The sequence below is a fragment of the Heterocephalus glaber genome, unplaced genomic scaffold, assembly GCF_053883595.1.
Source record: "Heterocephalus glaber isolate CG9 unplaced genomic scaffold, H.glaber_assembly_v1.0 deba00001472, whole genome shotgun sequence".
Classification (NCBI taxonomy): Eukaryota; Metazoa; Chordata; class Mammalia; order Rodentia; family Bathyergidae; genus Heterocephalus; species Heterocephalus glaber.
In genome coordinates this window covers 52,460,460-52,482,248 of record NW_028258315.1, presented here as the reverse complement: position 1 = coordinate 52,482,248, position 21,789 = coordinate 52,460,460, and the positions used below count along the sequence as shown (strand labels likewise).

At 41.3% G+C, this 21,789-nt stretch overlaps 2 long non-coding RNA genes across 4 annotated transcripts in view; one reads left to right on the top strand and one right to left on the bottom strand.

Moving 5' to 3' along the window:
• LOC110351081 (uncharacterized) overlaps positions 1-21,789 on the bottom strand; it is a 257,733-nt gene that overhangs the window by 5,861 nt on the left and 230,083 nt on the right. For all 3 annotated transcript variants that reach the window (XR_002398108.1, XR_015439253.1, XR_015439252.1), the window contains exon 3: positions 2,776-2,888. This is a non-coding gene — a long non-coding RNA (uncharacterized LOC110351081). The remainder of the gene's footprint in view (positions 1-2,775; positions 2,889-21,789) is intronic.
• On the top strand, positions 3,391-10,909 carry LOC110351080 (uncharacterized). The gene is made up of 3 exons (XR_002398107.2): positions 3,391-3,464; positions 5,621-5,725; positions 10,142-10,909. It is a non-coding gene; the product is annotated as an uncharacterized LOC110351080 (long non-coding RNA).

The following is a 21,789-nucleotide window of genomic DNA, read 5'->3' as shown; positions in this document are numbered from 1 at the left end:
AATTTTTTTCCAGCTTTGAGATACAACAAACGAATGAAAATTATACATATAGTCATGCATTGTATAATGTTTTGGTCAACAAAAGACTACATATGTGACAGTGGTCCTACAAGATTATAATGGAGCTAAAAAAAATTCCTATTGCCTAGTGACATCACAATGACTGTAAGGTCCTAGCAGAAGACATTACTCATGGTTTGTGGTGATGCTGTAAACCAACATAGGGCACTACTGGGTGTACAAAAGTATAGTACATGCAGCTACATAGAGTACTTAATGCTTGATTGTGATAAATAATATGGTAGCATTTATGTATTTACTATACTTTTATGGTTATTTTAAAGTATACTCCTTCTACTTATATATTTTTAAAAGTTAACCGCAAAACAGCTCCAGGCAGGTCCTTTAGGAGCATTGCAGAAGGCAGCCTTGTTATCATAGGAGGTGACAGCTCCATGCGTGCGACTGCCCTGAATCCCTTCCAGGGGAAACAGGATGTAGAGGAAGACAGCAGTGTTGGTGATCCTGACCCTGCAAAGACCTATGCTAAAGTGTGTGTATCTTAACAAAAAGTTTATAAAGTAAAAAATATATAACAAAAAGCTTCTAGAATAAATATGTGAAGAAAATATTTTTGTATAGCTGTATAATGTGTAAATCTTTAGGAAAGTGAGTCAGAAAGTTCAAATGTCAAAAAAGATGCAGTAAGCTGAGGTTAATTTATTGTTGCAGAAAGAGCTTTTTAAGAAACTTAGCACAAGTGTGCAGTGCTTATAAAGTCTACAGTAGTGAGCAGTAACATCCCAGGTCCTCAGGTTCACTTCCCACCCACTCACTGACTCAGCCAGAGCAACTCTGGTCCTGCAAGCTCCATGCCTGGCAAGAACCTCAGACAGTGGACCATTTTTTTATGCTTGACACTGTATTTTTACTGGTTTCTCTGTTTAGATAAACAAACATGTCTGATTGTACTATACTTGCCTACAGTATTCAACACTGGCGTGGGTACAGATTCACACCCTTAAAGCAATACACTCTATGGGATGCTTGCATGTGGAGTGGGCTTCCACCTACGTTCATGTCAGTATCCCACGGAGGGAATCACCTGATGAATGAGGCATTTCTCAGAACTGTGCCCATTCTTAAGCAATGCCTGACTATATTAAAACAATGTGATGTTTTGATATACACTGGGAAATGATTAGCACAAAAGCTAATTAGCATATTCATCGGCTCATAGTATTTTTATGAGATCTACTCTCAGCAAATTTCAAGTATATAATACATTATTATTAATCATAAATCTCACTTACATGTGGAATCTAAGTACATTGAACTCACAAAGACGTAGTAGGAAAATGGTTACCAGAGCTGAGGGAAATTGGGAGACATTGGTTAAAGGATACAAACTTTCAGTTATAAGATAAGTAACTTCTGGACATCTACTCTACAGCATAATGACCATAGTTGTTAAATGAACTGTAAAGAGTGAGTGGGGTTTTTTGTTTTTTGTTTTCAGTGCTGTGGATTAAACCCAAGGCTTTTGACCAAGTTATAGCACCAGCCCTTTATTTTTAATTTTTTATTGTGAGACAGGGTCTAAGTCATTAAGTTGCCCAGGCTGGGCTTGAACTTGTGATCCTCCTGTCTCAGCCTCCCAGAGTACTGGGATTACAGGTGTATCCCTGGCTGTAAACAGTGTTTTAAGAAAGGAGCCTACGTTTTCATTAAAGGGCTAAAGGGGCCCATGCCACACAATAGATTAAGAAAAATCTTTGACTCTAATGCTTTGTCAAGGCTTCACTTATCTGGGAAACTTTCACAACCAGCACAATGCCTATATCCACAAGCAGGGTATTTCAGAGATAGACCTCACTGGGTTTTGCTAGCCATTTCGGTCACCTGGCTCACCCTTCCTTGCTGATCTCTCCTAAGCTGCACCCTGGGCAGTGTGTGGGGCACCATCTGCTGTGTCACCAGGCAGGACCCAGCACCATATCTGGGTTCATATCTGGTTCTGTGCTAGAGAGGGATGATTGGGCTCCTTCCTGCAGCCAACCCCAGATCTCCACCCAGGAGTTGGGGGGCAGATGCAGGGTGCTGACTTGACAAATGGCTCTGTGAAGCGTCCTCTGGAGACCGTGTGAAATGCCATGGCTCCCAGCTGGAGGCCTGCAAATGTCCTCTCTACTTGATTTTTGGCTGCCCCCATCATTTAGCTACAAAGTCTCTTCTCAGAGAACGAAAATGACTGATAGACAGCCTAATGGCTTAGAAAACCTTGTGAGCGCCAGACGGCACATTGGGCTTGCCAGAGGGGAGGGTTTGTAGTGGGCCATCTTCCCTTGCAATGGAGCAGGCAGAGCGCAGGAGAAGTTTGCAGCCCAGTGCAGCAGGCTGCAAAGAGGCCCCCACGGTGGTGTGCTGCTTCTCTCCTATTTCAAGATCACTCTGATTGGCTAATGAGATGTCGAAAGCGCGAGATTAATTAATGTGAATCATAACCTCAGCTGCGCTTCCCTCTCAGTAGCCTTCACTGCCTGCACCAAAAATACAGGCTTTCTGCACAATAAACACTTTTTATAATGGCAATAAGACCACTCCAGGGAGTGCTGTTATCACAAAATAATCACGGCCCTGTGGGATCAGCCTGGCCCAGTTTCAAGCCTCATAATACTGGCAGGGGGGAGTGCAGCAAGAAAGGGCAGAGGTAAGGGGTGATTATATCAAAATGACGCACCCCCAAGGTGCCCTTTAACTTAAAGCTTGAGATACCTCAGCTGAGGACATGCGCCTGCAAATAGTGTTGGGATGAACAGCTGTGACGTTCTTGTATTCAGCCATCTGCATTCATGTATTTTTAATGGTCCATGTTGGGGCCTATCAACCTGCAAAACAAAACAGGCTTGATTTTAGATTCTGGTTCGCGATAGTGAATTCTAGTCCTTAGTCTGTTCTCCTTACCAGCTTACTTCTGCAGCAGGGATGATGAACAAAATTGAAGTTGTAAGAAAAACAAGAACTAGAAATACAGAATCTTACATCTTGTGCTCATGAAAGTGGTCCTGACAATGGAAGGATGGGAGAGTCCCCAGAGTTTGTGACTCACCCCACTTAACGTGATTTGGACTCATTTTGATTACATGCAAGTTTCTCTCCATAATTGCTAACGTATATTTTTGGATACCATAGCGAACTAATCAGGTTTACATGGTAGAGAGTTACACAAGTGGTTTAAAAATGCAAAATGACAGCCAAAAGCTGAGTAAGATTCACATCAAAACTACCGTAAGGGCACATGTGCAAATAACATATTCTGCTGGTCATGACAATGAAGGATAACCATTGTTTGCAAAAATGACTTCCAAACTTACTTAGATTTTCTCTACAGATTCTCTTCTTAAAAGAGAAGCCATATTTCCTTCCAGAACCATTATCACCTTGAACATTTCCCAGAATCAAAGGTAAGTTGTGAAAATGAAGATTATTTTCATTAGAAAAATAGACTAAACATTTGCTTTCTCCTAACAGCTAAACTGTCCCATGATTAAGAAAGTTAGATGAGGACTGGAGCTCAGTTGTAGGATGTTTTCCTGGCATACGTGAAGCCCTGGGTTCCATCCCCAGCACAGAGAGGGAGGAAGACAGCAAAAGAGGGAGGGAAAGAGGGAAGGAAGGAGAGAGGGAGGGAGGCCAACCCATATTTGTGGTGGTGGTTTAACATCAGTTTCTATTATAAGGAGGTGTAAACATGGGTTAATATAAATGTGATTATGTCCATTTCTCCTCCTGCTGAAAAAGAACCCCCAACACAACACACCCACAATGAAGAAATGAATGAAACCCAACATTTATTTGAGACAAGTTTTCCTATTTCTCTATCCTTTACCATTAATCCAAAATAGTATCTGTCATCCTAAGACTTAAGGTCTTACCTAGTGTGAGATCAAAGTCACAAGAGTTAAATTGGACTCTGAACCATCCAGAATATGGACACACTTGGTTGACAGGGAGCAATGCCATCAAATGCTGCTAAATCCCCTCTGAAAAAGCAACACTACAACTTTCTGTCTTCCCAGAACAATGATTCTCCCTAAACAAATATTGGTATTTTTTAACAATTCCCTAAAATCATTTCATGTACAAAGGACAGAAGAGCAAGATGGTTTTAATCTTTCAGTGACATTGATTCAACCAATTCAGCATTTGCCAGAGATTGGATGGCCCCCTTTTTTAATTTCATCAGGCCAAAATTGTTATAAAATGTCCTCTGTGAAACAATATTCCATTTTAATCATGATTTCTCTTAAGAAAAAGAAACGTAAACATGTCAACATGACACAAGAGAACCACAATGTGTCTTCCTAATACAATAATAGCCATAGGTTTATGAACCATTCGATGAAACAGCCAAAGGAGAAATGAGATCATTTGGCTCCAGTCGCTGAGTGTAATAGATCTCCCCTCGGTTAAGATAGCTGGGAATAGGCCGAAATGATTAATGGGAAAGCTTGATGGTGTAAAAACTGCTTAATGTAAGAGAGCAATATGGCATGCAAACCAAACTAAAACAACCATAAATATTTTAGGCACCTTATAAAGATTTAAGAATATTTATTCCACATATAAATCCTTCCTGTAGTATCAGCGAAAGCCCAGAGTCCAGAGGTCTGGCAGGCTGAAATACAAGGGCTGTGTGCCTTTTTTCTGTTTGCATTTTCCTGTGATGATTAAACCAGATTAGTTGGCTAACTGCTTCCAAAATGAGGCAAAACTCCCCAGTGCCAGTCCTTTTACAGCTTTGTCAGCACTTACTGCTCAAAGAAATCTGATCTCCAAAGCTTTCAAAGAGGGACTTGGGGCCAGAGAGTCCCCTTGGTAGTGTTGTATCACATCTCAAATCTCCTACCTCGGTGCTCACCAAAGTATGATCTTGAGTCAAGTTAGGGAACATTGCCTCCTGGGGACTGTTATGCATGCAGATCCCAGGCCCCAGCCCTCACCTACTGATCTGCATCCACATTAAAGTTGGGAAGAGCCTGGGTAAAAAAAAAAAAAGTTGGGGAGAGCCTGAGTTACACCCTCACCTTTTATACCTCTCCCACCCTTCCCTCTATCCCCCATATCCAGATGGCTTCCCGGAGTAAAGAGGGTAGTTAGTAAGAGAGCAGCTTTGCCTAGATAAGCTGTGTGACCTTACTTAGATCCATGTAAGCTTATTGCTATACTTTGGATGCTGGTTGTCCCCTAAGGGCCCATGTATTAAAGGCTTGGTCCCAGAATAGAGCTCTTGGGTGGTGGTGGAACCTTTAGGAGGTGGAGCCTAGTGGGAGATCCTTGGGTCTTTGGAGGTATGTCCCTTGTCAAGAATTAGGGAACCCTGACCCCTTCCTCTCTACTCTTTGGCTTATGATGTAACCAGTTTTGCTACATCACCAGCTTCTGCCATGTTGTGCTGCCTCACCAGACCCAGAACAATGGGGCCAATTGATCATGGACTGAGACCTTCAAGACTATGAATAAAAATAAACCTTTTTTTTTAAGTTGTCTCAGGTACTTCATCATAATGATGGAAAGCTAACACACATATTTCTGAACCTGTTTTCTCACTTTCAAACAGGGGGAAAGCATAGCAACTGGAAAGGGATGATGAGAAGATGCAATATGATGACACATCCAAAAGCTCACAGTGAGATGCCTGGTATACAGGAACTGCTGAACAATGGTAACAATTTGGGGTGATAGAAATGAACATACAGGGCCAATGTTGGTATCATAAAACTGTTCAGAAGCTTTTTTTCCATTTCTGTCTCTATTTAGTGGGATCAACCCATAACACCAAGATGTTTAGATGCTGGGATTGGAGAGAGATAACAATAACAGGAGTGTAATTATGGATTGGTTATCTTTTCCTCTGTGTCAAATCACCCTGAAACTTAGCATCTTAAAGCAAATATTTACAATCTTGCAGTTTGTGTGGATCAGGAATTTGATCCTGGTGGTTCTGGCTTGGGGTATGCCAGAAGGCTGCATCTAAGATGTCAGCACAGGGTACAGTCATGTGAAGGACATACTGAGACAAGAGGATAGTTTCTAAAACAGTTCATTCACATGCTGCTTAGTGCTAGAGGAGGCCTCTGTTCCTCCCTTCGTGGGCCTCTCCAAGGGTGACTTGAGTGTCCCCACAATATGGTGGCTGGCTTACCTCATAGCAGGTGACCCGAGAGAAGACAAGGAAGCCACCGTACCTGATTGGCCTAGTCTTAGTCATAGTCACACACCATCATGTCCTAAAGCCTTTTTGAGAAACTCCTATGGTTATGGCAGTAATAGATGGCTGGTGGTCTTGGCCCTTCATCCTCCTCAGACCCCCAAGTCCCCCCAAAAAGTGAATAAAATATCCAAGTTCACATCAAATACTGCCTCAAAGTGATTTCCCTTCAAAAAATCATCACCCCTGAATCTCTTCCACATGGAGGTGTTGGAGCCCATGCAGGGTATCTGCTAGAATTTATCAAGTAGCTCCAAGGGTTTCCTAAGTCAGAAAAGTTTTTGGTGATTGGGAAATCTCCAATCTAGTCTGGAAAACCCTCTTCTCCTATCCTCCTTTATCCAGCTCAAGCCCTATTGATTCTTCCAGTTGTAGTTAAAGATCTGTGGTGTTCATCTTGATTGTCAACATGACTGGATTGAGACAGGCCTAGGAAATTAGTAAAGCTCACTTTTAGGTATGCTTGGGTATGTCTATAAGGAGGGGAGACCTGCTCTGAGTGTGAGAGGTGCCGTCCTATAGACTATGAGCCCAGATGGAACAAAAGCAGAAGAGCCTAATACAATGGTTGGCACATAGTCAGTCTTCTTTTAAATCCATTTTATTTATTCATTCATTCCATAAATATTACTGATGTCTTACTATGTGCAGGATTTCAAGCACAGTGGATATAGCTGAGAACAAAACCACTTAAATCTTTCTTCTAATGGAACATTCATTCTAAATGGGTAGACACACACAAAAAAGTAATAGTCAAACAAAACCAACATGTGAAGATATGACACAATTTTTAGAAGAACAACAGGACAAAGTGATGGCAGGGCAAGAGGTTCTATTTTAGGCAAGGCCCCTGAAGGTGATTCTTGAGCAAAGCCCTGATTGAATTGAAGATATAAGCCATGAGGGTATCTATTGGAAGAACATTCTAGAAGGCAGAAACAGATGGTACACAGGCTAAGGCAAGACTGTCCTTGGTAGATCTAAGGAACTCCCAGGAGAGTTCCTTAGAAGATGGTATGGTAGACATCAGTGTCATGAGTGAAGGTAGGGAAGCCCAATCATACACAGCCCTGTAGATCACTCGAGAGAGAGTTTGTACAGAGGTTGACATTGTCTAAGAAAAGTGTTATAAAGATCCACCTGGTCACTTCGGGGAGAGGAGACTGGGATAAGAGTGAAAGGATAGAATGTCACTGCAATTCTGTGCACTCTGTTAGACACTGAGAGGGACAGCAAATGAAGCTGGCATCTGATCTTTCCTCTGGGAGGAAAGAAACATTTACCACAGAGTTAAAACATGGCTAAGTAACGAGAAGACAAGCAAGAGTTCTTGATTCTGACTAAGCAGTAGTTAACTGCTTCTTTTTTGGCATTACCGGGATCAAACTCAGGACCTTGCACTTTCGAGGCAGGCGCGGCACCACTGAATTAAATCCCCAGCCCTTTAACTGCTGCTTCTTACTGACATGTCATTGGCATGTTCTTCACACATTACCTTTCTTATTCCTTCAGAAAACCCTACAAAGGAGGAGGTATTATCCATAGGCATTACATAGCAAAACTCCCCCTACCCAAGTTTCTGGTTCCCACTGATGTCAACAGCATGCAGAGACAAATGGAGACCTTCCAAGATTAAAAACTTGCTCAAAAGCAAGAACATTGTAAGTGACAGAGCTGGGATTTGAACCCAAGCAGATTGACTCTAGCCCTTCTCACAACCAAGTACCTTCCCTACAGGGATCTGAGCTTCTGATCTCTGGTCTCAGAAAACAAAGAAACAATCAAAAAAATACAAAGACCTCCCAAGATGATAAAGTACAGTTTTGTGATGCCAAGGACAGTTGTAAATGTAGCAATAGGCTTTAATGAGCTAAAAATTCTTTTAGTTCAAAAAAAGTAATTTGTTTCTGTCAGAGTTCTATACTCCCAAGTGACAAAAACCATTATTTCTCCTCATCCTCCTACAAGTTACTATATCTTGTTTATCTTGTTCTCCACACAGAGGAGACCCTTTTATTCTTGAAATTTCAATCCATTCCTGCTTGATTTTTCTGAATTCTGGCTTTGTCCTTTCAGGCTTACTTTTCTGATCATTGGAGGGTGAGTTATAACAATATCCACTAAGCCCAAAGACAGCAAATACCTCGCAGTGTCATCTATCTCTCCACCTTTGTCCACAGCAGACATTACTAATTTAGGCCTGTGGCTTTCTGCCTGTCCTGGGTAGGATTTCCCAGCCCTTCTCAGTACTTCAGTTCCAGACATTAACTGTGGAGAACAGTTATGCAATGTGCCATCTTTAAAGTTACACTCTTTCCCATCGCTTTGGGACACTCCATGGGTATTTCAAAGCATTCTTAGCTTAGTTTCATGAATGCAGACATCTGATAAGAGGCAGAATAAATGTAGGAAGGGCATTTGGTGAAGAGGTTGGTAGGTTGACAGGGGGCTTGGGAGGGGAGAACTAAGAATCTTGCACAGCCCTTGGGAGGCTCCTATAATAATCCAGACAACAGAAGACAATGACCAGATTAAGGAAATAGCAATAGAAATGGAGAAGATTTTTCAGTGTTTTTTAAAGCTGTGGGTCATGAAATCAATTTGCTGGGTCATAACCACTGTATCTTAAAAATGAAGTAATAAGGGGCCGGGGATTTAGCTCAGTGGTTTCGCCACCTGCTGTGCAAGTGCAAGGACCCGAGTTCAATCCCTGGTACCAAAAAAAAAAAAAGAAGTAATAAAATAGAATAGGATCAGTACATATGTTTGGTGACACTTGTTTCCTCACTCCAGCACACACTGTCCCTGGCTGCAATGCAAAGGGTTTATCATAATGAGCCACAGTCTACGGTAGATCAAATAATAGTTTCCTCCAAAATGCCCACACCCTAATCCCCTGAACCTATGAATATATTAAACTTCATGGCAAAGGGGATTTTGGAATTAAGGTCATTAATCAGTTAATCTTTTTTTTTTTTTGGTACTGAGGATCGAACTGGGGACCTTGCGCTGGCAAGGCAGGCAGTGGAATCACTGAGCTAAATCCCTAGTCCTCAGTTCATCTTAAAATAAGGACATGTTCCTAGACTACAGATTCAGCGATTTCAGATGTGTGGGACCTGGGGCAGAGAACCAGCCAGGCCCACAGGATTTCTGACTGACAAACCCATGTGATTATGAAGATGGAAGAGTCTCTGGACTCTAAATATGTGCCTATTTGTTGCAGCCACAGCAGAAAACTAAGAGAGGTCCAAAAAATGAGTGCGCTTCTGGGGCAGTGTAGAGCCACAAACTGAGTCTGTGGCCACCCCATTTTTCTTCAGTAGTTTGTGGCCTGGGACAAATATTCCAACATTTCCTCAATTGCAGATATATGGTAGAGTCAGTTGTCTGGTTTTAGGGGAAACAAAATTAATGACCATATGTCCATTAAATGTTCAAAGTAATAATCATTATAATTATGATCTTGATTTAATAGAAAGGCAAATTTCTGGACTTCAGTTTCTTATCTGAAAAATGGAGGGAGTATCACCTCCTATATTTGTTTGGGGGAAAGGACCAATTAAGTATAGTATTATAAAAGGGAGGACCACAAAACTCTTTATTTAGCAATGGTTAGATAAAAGAGAAAAAAGGAAGAAACAACTAGTTGTCTGCATCTGTATTTGCCCTCTCCTTCTTCCTTATGAATAGAATTTCTCATTTTCAGCCAAGATACAGCTGCTCAGAATAAAGAGGATATTTCGCAGTCTCCTTAGCAGCTTGATGTAGCCATGTGACTAAGTGCTGGACACACGTAAGCAAAAGTGTTATGTGCAGACCCTTCTATCTTCTTTTCTACTGAAGGTGACCCTTCTTTTCTGTTGACAGGAATGTGGATGTGAGAGGAGGAATTCAAGCAGCCTTTTTGAACTATGAGGAACAGAACTGATGAGCAGCAAGATAGAAAGAAGCTAAGACTCTGGAGATTTGAAAGGACACACTAGCAGCCTAGATTGCCTATCCCAGAGCTTTCTTTTACAAAAGAGATAGACAGGCTTTGACCTTAAGAAAAGTATGTTATTCTTCACTTGCAACTAAACCTAAAGTTAGTATGTTTAATGAAGGAGGCCCAGAATCCTAGGTGGCATTTTGGACAAAAGAGTTTCCCAAACATTAAGATGAGCTAACAGGAGTAGAGGGAGATTAGCAGCTCAGGGAAGTGCCCACCATGGTGCCTTGTATATATCTGAGATCAGGAGTCATCAGCTACCTTGTTGGCAGTGTCGGGAAAGTAAGTCAGTGCCTCAACCTTGGATCTTTAAAACGCTTCATACAAAGCCTGGATCCAATCTCCACTTTTTATGTGTACACCTTGCTGATGGAAATGGAGAGAAAGCCTCTTTGGAAGGTGGTAAGGTTGCCCCAGAAAGGAGGGTTGTCTGAAACTTGGGCTGAAAGCATGGTGCTTTACAGATTCATTATTTGCTACTCACAGCATCAGGCATATTACAGCCCTTGTTGCAGCTGATCAACAGGATTATAATGCTAATGATGTTTTAAAACTGAGACCACTATTCACATATGCAAAGGGCTCTCAAAAGGATTCCAAATATGTGTAAAGCAAATACAGAGGGATGAATCTGAATACGTAACTAAGGTGGGAGGGAATTTTTTCTAGAAAAATGTCTTAAACCTGCAAGACAGACATTTTTCAAATGGCTTGGTCTGTCTCATGGATCAGCCACCAGGAAAAATAAACTTACTTAGTACCTTTGTTCAGATTCATAAAGGAAATTAATTTATGCTCCACAGGCGAGTTATTTTCAATGTACCCCAAATGTGTTGTGTCAAAAGAATCAATAAAGATGAATGATTTCAAAATGAACATCCCAACATAATCTGTTAGAGTGCCCAGGACACTTGCATTTTCTAAATATGTGACTAATGAAATCAGGGTGAACAGGAATCCAAAACCACTCTCTTCCTCCTAGAGAAGTCAAAGTGTACACATGGAAAGCTCCCTCTCCAGTTGTGACACTTAAATTTAATAGTCAACTTGTATGGTTTGGGCAACTGCCTTGGGGGAACAATGGAGCACATGGGGTGTATCTGGGACATAGAGGTGTGGCCTTGGTTTCTATGTCTGATTCATCTCCTCTTTCTGCAACTATTTCCATCCTCTGTTTCCTGCCCACCATGAACTAAATAGTTTTGCTCTACCTTGCCCTTCCACCATGGTATTTCTGCCTTGGAATGAGCTTTCCATGGACTGAATCCCCGTAAGACATGAGCCAAATTAAACCTCTCCTTTTTAAGGCTGTGAGTGTCAGGTATTGTGTCTAACAATGAGAAAGCTAATACACTAGTTATTTGGAACAAGACTTTGGCCCAGCCAGTGTTTTCACTCATGACTCTCAAGGCTCCACATGTCAAAGGAAAATAGAAGTTATGAAAAATGAACTATCTCTTTCTGCAGAAACCATGAGGAAACTGTAATTCAAAAGGAATCCTCAAAACTTCACCCTTTCATGAGCTTGAGAGAAGAAGGACACTTACTATGGGCACCACAATTGTTTTCATTATCTTACTTCCTATTATCCTTAGGAGATTAGTTCTCTTTTCCTTGTCTTTTGGGTGAGGAGTGGGTGAAGGCAGGGAGCAAGATCTACAAGATCACAGGGAGATCTTGGCAGAGATAAGACAGAAATCAAGGTCTGTTTGGCTCTATATACTAGAAAAGAGCTGTCCAACAAAAATCTACTGTGATCCACACATGTACTTTAAAAATGTTAGTAGTCACATTTAAAAACATTGAATTGATGAAATCACTATTTTATTCTAACCTAATAGGTTGAAAACATTATCATTTCAACATGTGATCAGCATAGAAATTGAGATATTTCACATTATTTTGTAATATCTTACAAAGTACATGCATATTTCACACTTATACCCATTTTCATTCTGTCTGCCCCATTTCAAGTATTCAACAGGTAGTTGCTGCTGTAATGGTCAGCATAGGCCTACCTATGGCATGTATGCTTCAGCAGGCTGTCTACATCATTGAAAGCTCTAAAAGGTTTGTCATTACTGGCCTAAACTAACAATCAAAACTATCACCTATGTTTTTAAATACAATAATGAGTCCCAGATTCTTCAATTTCAGGCTTACAAAATTTTAAATACACAAGAAAGCCCTAAAGAGTTTCCCACATTGAATTTGGCCAGCTATATCAGTCTGTACAGACTAAGTCTTGCTGCAGTAACGATCAACCCCACTCCTCAGTGGCTTGCAACCACAAAACACCATCTCCTCCTCATGTAATATGCTTAGTATGAACTGGCTGACACTACCCCTCTGAGACCCAGGCAAATGAAACATGTAATACCTTGCAGAAGGAGAAACAGAGATAATAGAGAAACATATATTGCCTCAAAGATTCTGATAGGAAATGATACATTTGGTCAATGAAATAACCAAAACAAGTTAGCTGGCAAAGCCTCCTGTCTTGGGGACAGAATGGGAGAGGATCTATAGCTCTCCGTGGAGAGTTAGGAAGAAGTTGGAATGACAACCCAATCTACGACTCCAAGAAAGGACCAAAGAAAATAATATTAACTAATATCTATTATGACTTCAAAGAGGATATTTTAATGCCACAAAAATAGAAAGAACAAAATCTACATCATCATTCCTTTTTCTTCATCTTCGAAGAGATAGGTGACCTCTCTATCTTGGATGGGCAGATGGTCAGGGTCAGAGAATCACTAACCTGGATAGTGACCACACCTCCTCTGCTTTGCCTCATATCTAGAAATGTGGTTCCCAAACATCTTGAGCTGCTCGAGTATTTGAAAATCCATATAACTAGATATGCACTAAGTAACGCTGGTTATTTCAAAAGGTGATTGACACAGAGATTTTGTGCTGTCTTCTTTTTTATATTTCAGTACTATTTTGTTGCTTAATCTATATTTCTGTACTACTTTGACCATGAGAAAAAAACACACACATAAATCTTGAGCTTATTGTGCAGGGCCCCCCTGGTGATACTGGGGCAGTTTTCCTCTCAGCGTGGGGAGCAGACCCCTTCTTATGCACCCCTGGGTGATGGGGCACAGGCTTCTTTGTCTTCAGATTGTGCTTTAGAATATTGTTTACGATTCTAGAGATTGGACAGCTTTAAATTCCTCAAAGTATCCAAACTGGCCCAGAGGAACTATTGCAAGAGCCCACTGTGGAGAGAGAAAAACTGCTTTTATCTTCCAAAGCAAATGTTTGCCACAAATAAAGCATAGTGTGTATATGACACCAATAACATAGAGAAACAATTTCTCTGAGATGGATGAATTACAAAGCCTCAGACTTCCAGTTACAGTTCAATAAAGCCCTCATGAAACCATAAGGCATTTTCCTCTCTGAAAAAAAAAATGAGGTAAGTATGACCAAAAGTCAGAGTACCTTGTACAGCCCCAGGAAACTGGCAGGACTTTATTAATCTTTAGATTAATATTTGGCCACCTTATTAAAAAAAAGTGGCTATCCGAATTTTCCCAAGCAAACTTATTAGATCTTTGAGGAAAAAATATACACTTTAAATAAATATCTAAACAAATAAATGCCACGGCCCTACTGCCCCACAATTCATAGGAGCAATTTTATTGTCCTTTTTACTGCTCCCAATATCACAAAAGTTTACAATTAATAGCCATCAACATGGAAGAAGAAAACAATAAAGAAAATATTTATTGCTTTAGAAACACTGGTGATCTCTTCTTGGCCCTGTAACCATCCTCCTTGCTGAGTGTCACCAAGTAAAGGAGGCAGAATAAAACACGTTCTTAATGTGGTGGCCATGCACTTGAGGGGAGACAAGCTAATATGCGGCAGGGGCAGCTGCGCTGGGAGCAGCGGCGGAGGGAGGAGAGTAGTAATGATGCCCCTCAACACAGTTACTGTCCACGACAGGCAGTGTAAATTTCATATCGCCTCTGAGAAGGATCAAGAACGTGTGGAGGGGCATCTGAGTCTGAATTAAGACAATCAAAAGGCCAAAAGGGAAAGAATATCTGAAGTATAAAAAGAGAGAGGGTTGTGAATTCTTTTCTCTCTTCTGTTTTCTTGATTTCAGGTATATCTGTCATTTGCTTGTTCATGCATTCATTTATTCCACCAATACATGCCAGGGCCTGGGAACACTCATAGAAGTAACAAAATAATACTGTCTTTAAAAATCCACATTGCTGGGCCAGGGATTTATCTCAGTGGTTCTGTTGCTTGCCTTGCAAGCACAAGAACCCGAGTTCGATCCCCAATACCAAAAAAAAAAGAAAAAAAATCCACATTGCTATTATTTAAAATAGTGTACATTCAAATCTTGCCACATAATAGAATAGTGAACAAACTTTTAATGGGGATTCTTATTAACTGAATGCTCTGATAATTGGACTCAAGTAGAACCAAAGCTGATTTTTATGATATCGCCAATAACACACACACACACACACACTCACACACACACAAAATACTCCCATTAATGCCAACTCATTTCTGACTTGGGAGATAAGCAGTTTTGCATGTATCAAAAGGATGTTTCACTGAGTAGTTTTCCTTTTGATAATCTTTTTTCAAAAAAGAAAATCTCCCCTCTCACCCTTTCCCAGCCATGAATCCTCCTGGGAAAGGACAAGGCAGTTTTTCCTGGGAACCGTGAAGGCCACTATGCAGGGAGACAGGAGGACATCAGAAGTAGCAGCTACAAGAGACAAAAGAAGGATGAAGATTGAAGACTCAGAGACCTTATCTTTCTCTGCTCTGAGGAGCTCTGAGCCTGTAGTAGGCAGCAACAGAAGTCCTGAGAGCACTGCAGGGACCGCAGGGAGAGCAGAGATGACCGAGTGCGGTCAGCTTTATCAGGGGAGACTGCCGACCTCCAGGACTGAGCCACAGCCACTGGGCAGCATGAGCGAGGACAGCAGGCCAGACCAGGGACAGTCCAGCACAGATGGCCTGTCACACAGGTGGCAGAGAGGCCTCCTTCCCCTCTGCGCCCCATTCCACCAAGCTTCCTTTCGCCAGGTGCCACATGGGGAGTCGAGAAGGGGAAAGAGAGAATTACTGTTCCCCAAGGAGACAGAGCTACCCTGAGAATAGGGTCTCAAATCAGAAGAGTCCCACTTATGTGTCTTTGCCAAATCTGCTTCTTTCCTCTAAAGAAATGAGGCTGACTAATACTTGATCAAATTTCTCAGTAACAGAATCCTGATTTCCAGCTGAGTTCATTGGCAACCAATTTAAAAATTATGCTTCTCACCTCACTACCATCCCCCCACCACCACTAAGTATGACCATGAAATTAAGTTTTTGCCAATAGGGTGTAAATTTCTTTATGTGGCAGACTCCCATGAAGTTTCTTTAGCTTATGTATCCTGCTGCCTGGAACATGGGTGTGATATTTGACACTCCAGCAACCCTTCTGGACCATGAGCCAATGATAGCATTCTAAAGCCAGAAAAGGACTGCCTAGAAGCCTCCAGGATTCCTGATGACTTCAGAGTGGCATCATATCAATCATGAACCTCTTACGGCTAAGGTTTTGTTTTTTTAAACATAAAAGAGAAGTTAACTGTATCTTGTTTAAGTCTCTGTCATATTTCCCTGTTGCTATAGTAAAGAGGTTTCAACAGCCTGGATAAAATGACTTGTGAGCAATATGAGATCAACAGCAGCAAAGGAAGGGTATTATTATTTGGGGGGGGGGGTAACCAGGGATCGAACTCGGGTCCTTGCACTTGTGCAGCAGGTGGCAAAACTACTGAGCTAAATCCCCAGCCCAGGAAGGGTATTATTGTTTAGGTACCTGATACATAATGTAATATACTTTCCCTGCTACACATATGTTCATCTTGTTGTATTTTATAATATGTTAAGAGTGGTTAGGTGTCACTATAGTAAGGACCAATTTCTATTTTAAAATAATTAAACTATTTCGGTATTTGGGAAAGCAAACTAGTTTGATCTTACTCATTTTTTCAGTATTGGGAATTGAACCCAGAGCTTTCACAGAGCTACTCCTCCAACTCTTTGTTTTTTATTTTGAGACTAGGCCTTGCTAAATTGCTCAAGCTGGAATTGAATTTATGATCCTCCTGCCTCAGTCTCCCAGAGAGCTGGGATTACAGGCATGAGTCATCACGGCCAACTCATTATTACCTTAATAGGATGACAGACTGCTCAGCTGATTGCACCAGTGTAACAGAGCATAACTTACTGTCCAACACTTCTCCAATGATGTGAACTGCAACAGTCTCCTATAAACTTGAAAACTCTCCAGCCAACCTGCAGGTAGATGTTTCTGCACCCTTTCTCCAAAGCTGCCTTCTGGCCTAACAAAGGTGCAAAAAGGCTTACAAGGAAATTCAATCAGGTAATGATTGTTTCAAAACATTTTGACATGGATATTTTGTACACATTAGTTAGACTTAACATCCGCATTTTAGAATTTTTAGGCCTTTCAAAACTCAAGAAAATGTGCACAGGAGAAAGTAGTTTAGTGGTTAGCAAAATAAGAGCTATTTCCCCCAGAGCTACCAAATCAAATGGCCAAGATATTGCTGGTTATTTGAAATTATTTATGTTCCTGGGAGAATAAAGGATCTAAGGTAAGGGTTTCTTTTATCCTAATGATAAATACAAATTGACTATAAAACTGCCTGTTAGCTGGCATAGACAATTGTATTAAAGGGAAACCTTGTAAATTTCAACAGCCTACAAACAAGGTGTAGAAAATTGCCTACATTTATGGTGCCATTTATCAGAAGACTTCTGTGTTAGAAACTTACATGTGTGCCTTTATGGTAAAAATTCACATTGAGCCTAAAATGAAATAAAATTCTTTTTTTAGGAAAAAACATCACACCAACTCTAGCCCATTAGGAGGGAGTTCAAATGGATAGATCCAAACCTTTATTATTAAGTGACTTGCAAGAACATCCAAATCTCATCATTTGTCCAGGAAATGAGAGAAAGCAAGAAAAAATTTAACTGATTGGACTAGAAAAAAATGCTGAGCAGCTATTTTGCAATAATGCATTAAAAATGCATATGCGGTCTGATTCTGAGCCTTATTTCAATTTCCACCAAAGCAAAGATGAGTTCTGTAGTAGCTGAATTATGGTGCCCTGGGACTCAAAGTTTGACTGGAGTAAAGCTCATAAGCTGAGATCTGTAGTGTGGGAATAAAAATAACGATATCTATAATTACAATAGGAATAAAAGCACAATGACAACATAACCCTCACTTGAACGATGCTGTGCCCACACTTCCCTGCCTCACATTCTGAAGGTTCAGGGACCAAGGAGCTACCAATCTATGTTCTGGCTCCCACAGCAGGGACTACACGGTATTATTCAGTGCAGCATCCTGTCTGGTATCTATAGCAGCATCCTAAGCACCTCAGTAATATTTACTGCGCAAACGGAGCCACAAAGGGACAAACTGGAAGTCTCCTCTCTTCAACAGAAATTACCCAGCTTAGGTAAGCCACATGGGTCTCTCGTGAGACTCCACTGTCCTTCTCAAGTGGCAAAAAAACATTACAATTTAAAACTTCAGGTCTGGAATGTTCTTTCCAATCCTGCTGCTGTTAGAGAGGAAGACATCAGCTGCATGTTGAACTTTCCTCTGCCTTGGGTTCAGCTCTGCATAATGGACAATAGGACCTAATATGTTGATTAGGACTAGGTGCCACAATTCATGAAAATTGCTCATCACAGTGGCTCTCTATTCTGGCAGTTTTGCTTCTCCAGGATATTTACAATGTCTTAAGGCATTTTCAGTGGTTACAACCAGGAAAAGGGTGCTACTAAGCATTAGTTGACAGAGGCCACGGATTCTACAGTGCTTAGGATGGTCCCCACAATAAAGAAATTTCTGGCCCAAAACATCATTAGTGTCCACTTGAGAGGCACTGACTTCACCCTGTGTCCAATTCAGAGAGAGGACTCGGTGCATTCTTAGTATATATAAGTAAGGAATGGGGAAGGTGGGCAAGGAGAAACCTATACCTGGCCAGTGCCCTTGCCACAAAGCCACAGGGCACAGTATAAATGGTTTCATAGGAAGACTGACTTCAAAGCAAGAGGCTCCAAGGAAACTAGCCTCTCTCTGCAAAATGGTGTGAGCAATTTCCTATAGAAACCTTGGTGTTTTCAATTTAGGTACAAAGATATAAAATATAGCTTGCTTCAACTCCTCAACTGAAATAGTGACAGCCCAGTTGTTAGGCCCTGAATGATGTTCTCTAGGTTCACTCCCCACATTCACATGTTGAAGCTCTACCTCCAGTAGTTTGGGATGTCATTGTATTTGGAGTGAGCTTTTAAAGAGATAATTCAGGTAAAGGAGGCCATGTGGGTAGGCTCTGGTCCAATCGGAGATGTCTGAGAAATATTAGACCACTCAGAGAGACTTCCAGAATGCAGGATGAAAAGGCCTATGAGGACCCAGCACACAAGTGACCACCTGCAAGCAGACGAGAGAGGCCTCAAGAAACCAGCTCTGCTGACACTTAGACCTTGGACTCCCAGCCTTCAGAACTACAAGAGAACAAATGTCTGTCATTGGATTCAAAATCCACAGCCTGTGGTATTGTGTGAGGGCAACCCAGTGTGTTAGCACACAAGCCATAGAGGGCCATGGGCACCAGCAAGACAAACGTGCCCACAATTGCACAACCCACACCTCTGCAAGGGCAGCTGGTTTGTGGAACCCCATGGCTGATCCATGCTGACTCTCTGAGGTAGAGTGGGCCAAATCTTTATTTTCTAAGAAGTTGTCTGAAGACCTAATTTCCTTCATTGTAACCATATAGATTAGTCCTCTTAGAGTCAGAGGGTAAAGTTCTTAACTCCTACATGAAGTAGAGAAATTGTCATCACCTCCTGCTTATGGGCTCTGCCATCTTGGACAAGTTACCTACTGTCCCCATATGTTTATTACCACCTCTCTGAAATACTGATTCATTTGTGGACTCATAAAGATGTACTGGATCCTTATCATTTGCCAGACGTTGGTTTATACACTATATTATTGAGCCTGCGGAAATTGTTACCTTCATCTGTTCCTACTTCACATCCTGTATGACATTTTTCTTTTAAACTTACCAGCTCTTCCTCCTCCTTCTCACTCCACCGTATCTAGGAACCTCCTGGACCCCACTGTCCTTGGCCTTGTCCATCACTTCCTGTTGCAGACACTGTGGCCCACAGGTTGATAAAAGGTTGAGGCAAACAAGGCCTGACGGTCACTGGAATCAACTTGGGATGAATGATAAGGAGTGTGGGGAGTGAGTCTGGGCACTGATAAAACGGAGATTTTTGTGTAATATTTTAAGAAGCTCTCTGTTGAAATGACAGGGACCAACTGGAGCCAGGTCATACTCTTTTCATGATGAACTAAATGGGTGCTCGGTAAGTGTGGACAAGGTGTGAATGAAACATGCAGTGAATGATTACATTTTTTAAAACTTATTACAGTAAAAGACACATTGCAATTAATCCCCTCATAATATCCCTCTTACTTTGAACATACTTATCCCATGCTTCCTGCCACTTTCTCAAGCAGTTCTAGAAGTCCTCCTTTCTGTCTTTAGTTGTGCTGTCTTGGCTGCTTCGTCGTCCTGAATCACTTCAAAACATTTACCGTTCATGATTTCAGGGAAGAGCCAGAAGTTACATGGGGCCAGATCTGGTGAATAAGGCCCATGTTTTATGGGCCTGCCTTTCCATTGGATGGCACTCAGCAGGAGCATTCACTGTATTTTTGATCACACCTCATAAAGACAACTCACTGAAGAGGACTTCCAGAACTACTTCCGAAAGTGGCAGGAAGGATGGGCTAAGTGTTTTCAGGGTGAGGGGGAGTATTTTGAGTAGGATTAATGGCAATATGTGTTTTACTATAATAAGTTTTAAATTTTTATTTAAACATTCACCATATTTTGACTATTATATGCACACATGCACACAAACACACACACACATGGCTTTTGCTTCCTCTTCTACATAGTAGCTCTGTCAGTTCCAAACAATGAAAGAAAAACAAGCCAAGAATAAGAGATTTGAAAACATGCAGAACACAAAGATCAGCCAGGACACTTTCACTGAGACCTCGCAACTGCCAGATTTTTATGATCTGTCATGTGCAGGTGATTTGAGAGCTGATTTTGGTGACATAATGCATAATACCAGTTTAAATAAAATGTTACACATCAATCCTTCTGTTTAATGCAGAAAGACCTTTAGAACAGGAACATGCAGACATTTTCCTACAGAGTAAAGGGCCACTTGATTTATCTCTTGTTGCTGTTTTGTTTGGTTCACGGTTAGCTGTAAAGAAGATCCTGGCCTGCTCCACACACCAGTAAGCCTTCCCCTCCCCCTTAGCCTCCTGAGCCGCAGCAGCCTGCCAAGCACCCAGCATGGGCCCAGGGGGGTCAGGCTGTCTCACGCAAGATCTCAACCCAAAAGCAGGAAGAGAAGAAGGCTACAACTAGACTGTAAACTGCACAGGAAAACTCATCAGGATGTGTACTCTGGTGGGCAGAGACCTAATCACCCAGCTGCCCCTGTGACTGCAGGAGAAGACAGCCAAGACCAAAGGCAATGTGCTGACATATGAGAACAAAGGAAATCAAACTCCCATAGACAGCCACAGCTCTCAGGCAGCTAGGAGACTGCCATTCTCCCTCTACCTGATGCCACTCATAAGCAGAGGTGGGGAGGGGCATAATGGCTGTGCCACTGCCATCCTCTTCGAGTCTCCTGCTTTGGCAGAGCACCTCCTCTGACTGGCCATTCTACTTCTGCCACTGACAAAAGTACACAGATAAGGACTGCAAGTAATGTATTGCTAATAACAAAAATTTGAAAATAATCTAAAATACCCATTAATAGAAAGAATACATGTGTTACAAAATGCCAATGTAGCTATTTTTAAAAATTGATATAGATCTATACGTACCAATGTGGAATGACACCAATAACATTCATAGAAAAGGCAAGATATTAGATACACAGCATGTTAACACACATGATTGTATTTGTATGTATATTAAGATGTATCAAATTGTGAACAGTGTTTATTTCAGGCAGGTGGGATTGCAGATGCTTCACACTTCTTCATATTTTGTGTCGATCTGGTTTTCTTTTTTTAAAAAGGACATTTATAATCTGAAACATTTCTTTCTTTCTGAGGGAAAATAAGAAACATGTATAGGTATTTGAGTAAATGTAGTCCATTTATTTGATATAAAAATGTTCAGAGCATGTGACCAGGTTCCCAGGTTGACTAGGGCAAGCCTGATATTTGGATAGTAGATTGAGACATATAATATTTTAACAGCTCTGAACAGTCATTGCCGAGGTGTCTGCTGGTAGTGGATGGCCATGTTTGCAGTATAAAATTGGACAGAAGTGCAAAGGCTAAGATAACAGAGCTAACTCCATATGTGGTTCCTGCCAAGCTTTCTGTCCA